The 12015-nt window shown below is 37.2% G+C and overlaps 1 protein-coding gene across 1 annotated transcript in view; it reads left to right on the top strand.

The window, feature by feature from the left end:
* The window catches only part of LOC146002676 (uncharacterized), a 33936-nt gene that overhangs the window by 1675 nt on the left and 20246 nt on the right, over positions 1-12015 (top strand). The gene's annotated exons all lie outside the window — the stretch shown is intronic.

The raw sequence follows: 12015 nt of genomic DNA, 5'->3' as shown, positions 1-12015 counted from the left end.
TGGCCATTATCTTCATGAAGCATAAATTGTTTGGAGTAAAGTAAATTTTACAACGACAAATGCGTAGCCGTATATCAGGAGAGGGTTTAATGGGTCTTAACCAATACCATTAGTTTAGTAAACAAACACTACATTGTTTGAAAGTTATATTAATATCACAAACAGACACAAAGTTGAATTATTGATTTGATTTGCTTCGCTTTCCTGCGACTTTTGGCTACTCTCGAAGATGAGGATGAGTGAAGATATGATGAAATTGATGAAGGGACTCTCACTAAGAACACCCATGCCCCGACCGGGATTTGAACCTGGGACCCCTGGTGTAGTAGCACGCTCTGATAACCATTCCGCTACGGAGGTCTGCTATAATTGAATAGAAAAACAATATTGTATAATATAATAATGTATTCCTATATCAATCTATTAATAATATTTATATCCAAATGGCTTAGAGAAAATTTTATTAATTATAATTTAAAATGCTTTATTAATAATAAATAGGCTATTAATAATTATATTGTAACTATTAAATCTGTACCAACCTTCTGCTGCAGTAAGTTGTACCCAATCAATTATTTATATATATATTCGGCCATGGACTTTATCAGTTGTTAAAACCAATACAGAATAATTTTAACTATTAGCCCTGTGTGAAGCTTATTAACATTTTGTTCTTCGTTTGAATTTGTTTTTTAAAAGTTCACTTTATGCACAGATAGGGTAATCGGAACTGAACCTGTAGTTTAAAGTGGGATCCGAACCACTATGTGCTTCCATGGAGTATCGAACCCGGGATCCCTTGATTGCAAGTTGACGAACCTACCGCAACGACATCGGGGAGGCCCATTATGTTTTTGGAGAGAGAGACTCCCAGTTTAAACTATTGTTTTTAAATTGTTCACATTTGAAAGCACTTAGCGATGAAGTTTCTTATGAAGAACTTATGAAGGAATGTTTGCTTTTGGGCTAAGACTAGGTGTCCTTGCCTGTGGGCCAGTACTCCCCTCCAAACCCTTGCAGTAGGCTACTATGAATTTTTCACGAAAACAACATTAATGCAGAAGATGCCACATAGTCATTGTAACCGTCACAAGGTGCTACAAATATAACAATTGTTTTACATGGTACACCCCCCCCCCACACACACACAGTATTGAAATACTGATTATTTATTAATTGAGAAAATTCCAGATGCAGCACAGATCGCCATTTTACACTTACATTGTCAACAATGGAAAAGCATGATATGTTAATGCTTTCTGTTTATTTTTGGGACACCCTATATATAAATCTTTATATTTCATAGGTAAAAATTGGCATCCTTGCCATGCTCTCAATACGTCAAAACCATGTAAATAAACCATACCTTTGTGTCCAGGAACGTACACTTGCATTGTTATATAGGCTATGGGCCTCCCTCGCCAATGGTGTAGCGGTAATGTCGTGGCTTTGCCATCAAGGGGTCTCAGGTTCGATATCCTTTTTAGGTACATGGTAGATCCAGTCTCGATTAGTCTATCTGTGCATGGGCTTAAAACAAAACTCAGATTTATGTGTTGTCGATCGATCATAAAAACTGAAAGGAGGAAACCATAAACTTCGTTTATATTAGAACCACAAACATCAGTTAATTAACTTAAGAAACTGATCCATCATGTCCTGCTGTTATCAGCGTGTAGCCGGTTCAACAAAATATCAGTTGGCACATGATAAACTAACGAAAGTTCCTGGTGTTTGGTACCATTTCAGCCATAACAATTTACAAAAACTGTAGTGTGGGCCCAAAGATGGCGCCTGACAATTCTGAACATTTTAAATTACTTTGAGAGCAGATATATCAGATACCTTCCCCATAATTGTTAATAAATATACGTACATAAATATGTTTTATGTATATTTGTTAGTCATGCTATATATTATTGTCACATACTATCGACATGGGCTAAAAATGTGAAATACGTCGGTGATATATTTCACTTGAACACTAATGTATTAGTGGTAGTAGATGCAGTTACTATATTAACAATAATATCTACATTCTACACGTAAACTATTTTATACACGTAGATTACGTAATCTATAATAATAATATAAATAATATAATCGCCTTTATTGGAGCGGGCGTGTTTCGGCCTATAGGGCCGTTCTTACAACAGACCCTTGTCTGGGAGATTAAAACAATGGAATAAAGAGTATACATTGAGAAAAAAATAAAAATAAAAACATGAAAAGGATTACATATCAATACAAATAAGAACAATTAAATATACATTTATATAAGCGTATATGTATAGATAATGAAAAAGAAAAACAGATTTACCTATAAATTGTTGAACATAAGTATCTAATGTTTGTTGCTTTTGTTTTAGTACATATACAGTAATCTGGAACAATGAAAAATATAATAATGAAGTGAAATAAAATAATGAAATTATAAGATTTATATGCACACAGTTGCCAAATGTTACAGTGAGTATTTTTATGAATGAAAAGTTGCTCGTAATTAAGTATTTCGCTGCCTTGCCAGTAGATACTGTTTGCGATTCTTTTTAAATAGCTTATGGCTGTTGATGGATGTTAGGAAGGTTGGGAGGGAACTCCATTCTTTAGTGGCAGTTACGGTAAATGATTTTCCATAGGTGGTCGTATTATGTACTGGGACTGACAATAATTTTTTTCGTCGTGTTACATGTTCATGTCTGCTCGAATTTGTGTTCAGTTTTTCAAAGAGATATGCAGGCTGTTTGTTGCCTAGTACTTTGTGTGTTAAAGTTAATAATTGGTATTTCGCGAGGTTCTTGGTGTTAAGCCAATTCAAATGGAATAGGTATTTCGAAATGTGGTCCCTTTTCTTCAGCTTGTAAATGAATCTTATGCATGCATTTTGTAGCTTTTGTAGCTTATTAGTCATGGAGCTGCTTGCATTGTAAGCAACTGTGGCTCCGTAGATTAATCGTGATAAAACTAGACTATCGCACATTTTTTTTTAACCTCAATGCCTACAATATTTTTCAAGTGATGTAATGCTCGAAGAGATTTGTTGGCTTTTTTCATCTGCTCTGAAATATGACCTGACCATTCTATGTGGGAATCCATGACAACGCCAAGGTTATTTACAGTATTTTCTAAATTTAATGGGTGGCTATTCAATTTGGGGAGAATCATGTTATCTGTGTTTTGGCTAAGCTTTCTAACCAGGAATTTCGTTTCCATTATGACAAATTTTGACTTGGTTGGATTTAATTTTAATAAGTTAGTTTGTGCCCATTCACTTATGGCGTTCAGGTCTTTTTGTAGTTGTGATGCTGCATTTGAGAACTCTTCTATCCTTGTATGTATGTATATCTGAGTATCATCAGCATATTGGTGATACTGCGCATGCGAGAGGCTCTTATGTAAGTCCATTACATAAATGGAGAAAATAAGAAAAGGACATAGCGAAAGGCGATAACTTCGCTAATTATAAATTATACTGCGTATCAGTTGCTGATGTGTGAGGAGAACTTTTCATACTTTTTCTTCCAAATTGGAACAATTTCTCACCTAGGAAGAAACCTAAGATAGGAAATATTCTAGTGTTTTATGGGAAAATGACCACTCTTGCCTCAAGACTGCCATCTGTTGTTGTTTTTTGCATACTATTTATCTTCTTCCATAGTGGATAATAGAAGAGTAGAGAAATTTTGGTGTAAATAGGATTATTTTCATTTCGTTAGGAACCAATATAAATGAAAATGTCACTTTCCTTTCATGAAACCCTTCAAAATTAATTTTAATGCACTTTAGATTGTCTACGTAGTCTATGTAAACTACAAGCCAATGTAATCTACGCGTAGATTACGTGTAGACAACGCATGTAGACGTAAACGTATAGTCACATCACTGGTTACCGAGGAATTTGTGTACAAAGAAAGGAGACGGCTTAAGGGCAAAGCCTAATTATCATTACTTCAAGTTCGTTTCACAGAAACTATTAGGTATATGAAGATGAAATTTTTAACATTAAAGTATCTGAGTATTTGTAATCACTAGGGCCCGGGACTTTATGTCCTATAAAACTGTAAAATATGTGTGAAATTATGTCATAAAAATTGAAAATGTAAATATACCGTGCGTTCATTTCGATCTTCAGCCTAGAGATCGGGAGAAGCGTGGCGGTCGGCGCTGACGGAGATGCCGACATTTGCGGCCTGTAATGCCCGCTTCTTTTTATGGAAATATACAGACATTTATATAAATATTGCAAAACGAGCGCTAACCTGTGTTATAAGAGTACGGTTTTCATTTTAGTAGCTTAGTGGCTGTATGTGCTGATGATTTTGACACGCCCACCTCTTGTGAAACACGGCGTAGAGGTTTGTTTGGAGAACGTTCTAACGCTGCACCAATTTCTTCGAGTTTTGCTTCGGTTAGAATCCCTCGTTTTTGCTTAGGTGTTTTACAATCTAACGATCCAGTTTCTCGTAATTTAAGGACAAGATGTCTAACCGTATCTCTATGTGGAGGTGAAATGCCTTGAAATTTCTGTACAAATTGCCTACACACGTCTCGACACGAGTCTGTTTTCACGTAAGTGTCATACATAAAAATTCTTTGTTCTAACGTGAACCTTGCGGCTGGCATTCCAATCGTCTCACTGACACAACACTCATACACAATGCAATAACACAAGAAAGTAAAGGCAAGTAACCAACAATAACACTCTTGCGCACAGTGCGAAAATAACACGCTCTTGGTTTACATCTGCTCTCCACTATATTCACAGCTCTGTCTTAATCTAGTCGCGAAGGAACAAAAAACTCGAGCTCGGAGATTTCGGATTCACGAAAACCATTGACTTTTAACGGTTTCGTCTGCAGCGTAATCTTGATACAGTGTTGCACATTCGAAACCTTGACACGCACCTTCTGCCTTTAGGGCTTTAGTCTGGTTATAACCCTTGTATCGGACTTCTCAAAGGCTTCTAAGGGTTAGTAGGACCAAGCCCTTGCGAGGTCTGTGGTGTAGGATTTATTTTTAATTATCACCTATGCAGGTTGAAATGAAAGATCCTTAAGATCTTTTATTCGAAGATTTATTTAAACTTTCGATGTTATACAAACACTTTTCCAAACAGACAATTCACCCGGTATAACTTGTAGGCCTGAACCTATTAGTTATACCGAAGTTTATAACCCTGGTCTTTTGATGATGCAGGAGAACACCTTATTCAGAGTTGGGTTTGTGAATATCCGCCAAAATGGAGTACAAGTACTCCAGCCAATCCGAGGATTGAAGCAAGATATTCCCCAACGTCCCCTGAACCATCAACCTTTCGGCAACCAGGAGAATGTCCCGTAGACTTACAAAAGTCTAGCTCTTTTATATCGTATTGTTGTTTACAATTTACCAAGGTTACTACATATTTGTTTAGTATTTCCATAGTTTCATCATTTTCCTGATTTAAGTTAAACAATTCATTACATATTAACAATAACACATTTTTAAAGAAAAGATTCCAACATAGATTAATATAATACAGATTGAATAGTTTAGTGCCTGAAAAAGCATGTGTTGACAGGGGCGACACATAGCGTTCCCCCACAAGAAAATAAAATTAAATATAAGTGCACGTTATTTAATTTTGTTTTATAAGTTTTTCTCCTTTTTAGTATATTTTCATTTTTCTTTCACTTCTTCTTCTTCATGATGTGAGGCGATGTTTCTTTTGGGATCGTCTTCTTGGACTTCATTCTTCATTTGCATGTAGCTTCTGGAGAAAACAGGAAATGGTTTTACATCTTGTTTAACACAATCCTTCGTAAAACTTCTTGACGTCAATTAGCCAGGTCTTCCATCCATTTAGGTCTTCTTCTAGATTCTCCTCTTTTGGAATGGGAGATGGATTTTGTAAAGGAAATACAGGTAGTTCTGCACTTATCTTGCATATTGAAGTATTTACAAGTCTCTGTTTTTCAGAAAATAATGGGCAGTGTAGTTCCTCCTCATCTTCTTGATTCAGCAACCTTGGAGCGAAAGCCTTCTTTCTTATATCTTCCTCGGCGGCGGACCTATTGTCTGAATACGATTCCCTTTCAGCCATCGATAGTTTAACACACGAAGTCTTACCATTAATTGCTTCAAAACTATCTTCTTGGTCATCTGGAATCAAACTTTCTTCAACGACTTGTCCCTTCACCGTTAAATATAATTTATTGGCACCTGCATCCAAATTGATTCTATATCTCTTGAAGAAGGGATATCCAAATAACAAATCTGCCTCTAAATTCTTCACTACGTAGACTTGATCTTCAAACGTGTGTCCTGCAATTTCAAAAAGAATGGTTCGGCATCCTACAATACGGGACCTCTCGTGTCCAACAAAATCCTTTAACCTTATTCCTAGACATCTTTGCAGTTTCAAGCCTGGTAATCTCTCTCGGAGCTTTACCCAAACATTATAATTCATGACTGTGCATTCACTTCCTGTATCCAAAGTACATCTTATTTCTAATCCCAAAACCTCTATTTGAATTTCTGGCTTCTTGCTGCAATTCCCAGTTACTTCGAAAACATTAAACAATTTCTCCTCTTTAGAATCTGGACAAGAATTTAGCTCTAGATATAAAACATCTAAATTTTCATTAGTAAATTGTTGGTCTTCTTCGCTCTCACAAACATCAAGATTGTGTCGCGTTGTAGAAGGGAGAGCTTCATCTACAACGACCTTTGGTTTAAATTTGCTCGACTGGTAGAGGGAGTATCCCAAGAAGGAGCTTTAATAGCGGAAGGAATTTCCCATACAGATGCTCTAGGGTTCAAAGCACAGTCTTCTGGACTTTCGTCAGTCTGTGTTCCACATTCTTTCTTACGAGACTGGTTCCAGTTTCTTTGATTCTGATTCTTATTGCAGAACGTCCTTCTATCGGCATCCTTCCTTTGGAACCTTAGATTTCCATTCAACCTTTGGTTGATCGGTGTGGGCCTCTTATCTTCTTCTCCTCCATTCCTCCGGGATAGCTCTAGATTCCTGATTCGAGGTTGAGGATTTCTCCGTTCATCAGTTCGTTGGTGATCGGCTTTCCATCCTTCCATTTGTTCAGACGCTTCGAACTTTCCCAGGAAATTCGTGAGTTGGTCTATGTTGGCGGGATCTCGAGTTAGTACCAGTTGTCGCACTCGTGAAGGTAATTGGCCAATGATTAAGTTCAGCACTTCTGATTGGTTGATGGTTTCCGTCAGATTGCAGTATGCTGCATATACCTCCCAGCAATATTCTTCCAATGATAACCCTGCACCTTTGCTATAATGTTTATTCCTCAGGGTATTCATTTCCCTTTGTTTTGCTTCAGGTGATGCAGAGCGAAAATGTTCAAAAGTTTTCCATCTCTTTTCGTTTGCCATAAACCAAGCCTTGGCTTTACCCACCATCAGCGAAGGAAGGACCTTTAGTCGATACATCATGGGCATTTTCATTAAATCCATATAAGTATTTATCTCCTCCAGGTACCTTTCAGCAGACACAGAATTGATTTCTCCATTAAACTTAGTGAGGGAATTGACGTCAGACATTCGGAGAATCCGATTGGATGAATGGTTTAAGTAGGAATTATCTTCTACCATTTTTTCCGTAGCGTAGTCTCTAGTTCGTCTCATTCTGCCACTCCTTTTTCGTTTCTTTCTTTGGCATGGTTCAGAATGTTCGGGAGATTCGGAACTGGAAGAATACGAGGAGCAAGAGGTTCTTACACATATCTTCTTTGGCAGAGTTTCCATCTCTTCATTCCTATTCTCCTTGCCTAGTTGTAAGGTTTCCAACTTTGAGGTTAACGTTTTTATAATTTCCACTTGTTGTGTTTGGACCTCTTTCGTTTTTCTTATTTCACCTTCCAAATTTACGGATATTTCCCTCTGACTTTCCTTCAGCTCGGTTAGCAAACCACAGTTTACATTATCCTTGTCCTCTCGATTCTTTATTTCTTGGTTCAAACTTTCTTGTAGCTGTTTAAAACGGTCATCATCTATCTGCCGATCTTCTCTCCTTTTTTCCACTAGTTCTTCATATTTTTCGTCTCTCTCTTTTCTGATTTCAGCTATCGCTTCGGATATTTCTTTTCCTAGATTTATTTTAAAATCTTCAAACATTTTCTTACTCATTTCTCGTTCCCTTTCTCTTTCTGCTTTCTGTTCAGCATCTCGTTCACACAACGTTTCGATTAAATGTGCGAACTTTTGGTCATTTTCTTCCTTGTCCTTTAATCTCTGCTCTCTTTCTGCTTCTTTTTCTTTTAATCTTTGCTCTTTTTCTGCTTCTTTCTCTTTCTTAAAATCAGTCATAAAGGAGATCATCATTTCCCTCCAACTATCATCTGTTGGGGTTGGCGTAACTTGTTTTTCCACGCACTGTCTACATTTAACGTCTACCTCCGCTGCTACGTCAGATCCTGGGGTTTTATGTGCGCAGCTTTCATGAACGTATCTGTTGCAGCCGGAGCATGGTAATAAGGTTTCCTCCTTCTTTTCTTCATTCGTACAGCAAACGAGCCTCTCCTTTTGCTGTCTAGTCAAAGGTCTCTGGGAACCTATCATCCTTGCTTCTTCTGTTTCTGGAATAGGCTTCTTCTTCAGTTTCTGGAACAAGCTTCTGCTTCAGTTTCTGGAACAGGCTTCTTCTTCTTCTGCTGGGCCACGAAGATCCACAGGTGGTTGCTTCGATGGTCCTGGTCACGGTCGCCAAAAATCACTGACACGCACCTTCTGCCTTTAGGGCTTTAGTCTGGTTATAACCCTTGTATCGGACTTCTCAAAGGCTTCTAAGGGTTAGTAGGACCAAGCCCTTGCGAGGTCTGTGGTGTAGGATTTATTTTTAATTATCACCTATGCAGGTTGAAATGAAAGATCCTTAAGATCTTTTATTCGAAGATTTATTTAAACTTTCGATGTTATACAAACACTTTTCCAAACAGACAATTCACCCGGTATAACTTGTAGGCCTGAACCTATTAGTTATATCGAAGTTTATAACCCTGGTCTTTTGATGATGCAGGAGAACACCTTATTCAGAGTTGGGTTTGTGAATATCCGCCAAAATGGAGTACAAGTACTCCAGCCAATCCGAGGATTGAAGCAAGATATTCCCCAACGTCCCCTGAACCATCAACCTTTCGGCAACCAGGAGAATGTCCCGTAGACTTACAAAAGTCTAGCTCTTTTATATCGTATTGTTGTTTACAATTTACCAAGGTTACTACATATTTGTTTAGTATTTCCATAGTTTCATCATTTTCCTGATTTAAGTTAAACAATTCATTACATATTAACAATAACACATTTTTAAAGAAAAGATTCCAACATAGATTAATATAATACAGATTGAATAGTTTAGTGCCTGAAAAAGCATGTGTTGACAGGGGCGACACAACCTCCAAACGATCCTCATCGACACAAAACTCTTTCAAGGATATAAACTTAAGCAGGACGTTACTGGTCAAAACTATGATTAAAATGTTTTATTATCTGTGGCTCTTAACATCGCTTCTAAAGCGTATTTATTTGTGTATATAAGGGTAGAACCTGGATGAATTACAGAAGAACTTTTGCGTGTTATAACACAGGTTAGTGCTCGTTTTGCAATATTTATATAAATGTCTGCATATGTCCATAAAAATAAGGGGGCATTAAAGGCCGCAAATGTCGGCATCTCCGTCAGCGCCGCCCTCCACGCTTCTCCCGAACTCTCGGCTGAAGATCGAAATGAACGTATAAAAATGAATGTATGTAGCTTATGTTTGTTCCGGCATAACGCTAGAACGCTTGGAGCAATTTCAACCAAACTTGGTTCACGTATGACTTGCAATCTGGAAAGAATACCTTGGGGGTAAGACACCCCTGGCACCCCTAGGGGTGTGGTGGAAAGGGGGTGACATGTAAAAATAATCGAAAATGACCGATATTAGTGTGGAATCCATAGCTTTCGGGGTCGCTAAGATGAATAGTGACACTCCCGATGTCGTTCAATTTATTTATTCTTGCTCCTGGAGGTGAAACTAAAAATGTTGTTTATAATCAAGTTTTGACTTCAATTAATATTATAGTGAATTTCTAAAATATTTTACTTTATAATTTGTACACTGTACTTATACTTTTAAATACCTGTAAATAAAATTAGTTACATTTTACACTATAGTTAGAATTCATTATTTTCCTGTCTAAAGAAGATTGGGATACCCAGATAACGCCAGGCAATCAGCTGGTGTCCTATAAAACTGTAAAATACGTATTATGTGAAATTATGTCATAAAAATTGAAAATATGTCAGAAAAGGGCAGAAATATTCGCAGTAAAGCCAAAAAATATGCACAAAAGTACTTTCGAATTTCTCATCATACGGGATGTCAGTATCTTCCAGGGAAGCTCCACTAGGGTGAAAGGGGTGAGGGTGCTCAAATTAAGTCATAATCCATTTAAACAGAAGAATGTAGTTTCATTTCCTATTATCTCATATTTACATGTTTGTGTAAACCAAATCATAATTGGCAGCTCGTTACAGCTCTGGTAAATCTATACCTACAATGAATTTACAAACACAACTTTTTTTAGGCAGATTTTGATGTTTCGCCGTGTCTAAATGCTGTAATACTGAAGATCTCTATAAATATCCTTCCCCGGTTTCACATAACTTGGAAAAAAGGTTAAGGAAATGATAGCAATTGTAACTTGTTTACTTCCTGTGATTCTCGTGCCGTGAAAGATAACATTTTCCCTCAATAATGTGTGCACGGCTATCAATTGTCGGCAAGATTAAAAAAGGGTATATTATTGTTCTGTACTAGTTGGTAAGAAAAGACTGCATCTGCTTTTAATTTCTTCGTTGGTTGATAATATTAACTATCAGTTGCGCTATACGAAGAATAAATTATAAAATAACCGATTATATGCAAGACAATTACGAAATTATACAGAAATATGTCTTATTACGACAAATTTGAACAAATATGTTGTAAAAACGCGAAATTGGGAAAATATGCTAAAATGTGCCTTATCATGTTCTGATTTTCATCAGAGACGTAAAGTTCTCATCCCAGTATTCGATCCGATGCCAAATAACAATATATTATAACATAACGTCCCGGGTCCTAGTTATCACTTTAGCACAGGTATTCTTATCATTGGAACGATGTTTGCATTATTTTAATAATGAAAGTAATCAACTATCTCTCTACCACTCTAAACCCGAAGGTTTATGACTGCAGCAACACAAGCTTTCCATCTGTCCTTATCCTGGGCATGACCAATTCAATCTTTTCCATCCTTACCGATTTCCTTTAGGTCCATCTCAACGTTATCCTTCCATCTTTGTCGTGACCTTCCTACAGGTCTCTTACTTCAGGTTTCCCAACAAGAATCCTGTAAACTCTTCTTTCCTCTCCCATTCGTGCCACATGGCCTACCCACCTAAGCCTATTGATTTAATTATTCTAATAATATGTGGATATGGGTACAAATTATGCAGTTCTACATTATGCAACGGTCTCCACTCACCTCTCTCCTCATCTGTTTTAGGCCCAAATTTTTTTTCTAAGGATTTAATAACGAAAGTAGACAATTGGATAACAAACTCTAACAAATGTAATACAATACAAGGTCTTACATCTAGAGGCAAAATAACAAGTGCTGCAAATATACAAATAAAGCCTTGCAGTGGCTGCGATTGGGTTCCAAAACTTAGGGGGGGGGCAAAGTTAGTTTAATTTCCATTGGTACATAAGGTTTAGCAAAATGCGGGAGAAAAAGTGGCAAAAAGTGGGGGGGGGGCAACTACCCGCCTCGCCCCCCTTGTGAGTTAAAGAAGGTTGCAGCCGATTTGTGGCGGAGCTCTGTGCCGTTTATAAACAGAAAATCATCTTGTTTACTAAGTCATTACTGATTGACATTGTTTTTGGGAGGAAGAGAGAGAGGGGCATTTTTAATTAAAAATATATATATTTTAATCATTGTTTCTACATTTTTGTTCTTTTGAGAACACATCAGGGAGTG

Source organism: Lepisma saccharinum, chromosome 18 (assembly GCF_977018435.1).
Source record: "Lepisma saccharinum chromosome 18, izLepSacc3.1, whole genome shotgun sequence".
Taxonomy (NCBI): Eukaryota; Metazoa; Arthropoda; class Insecta; order Zygentoma; family Lepismatidae; genus Lepisma; species Lepisma saccharinum.
This window is presented reverse-complemented; position numbering and strand designations above follow the sequence as displayed.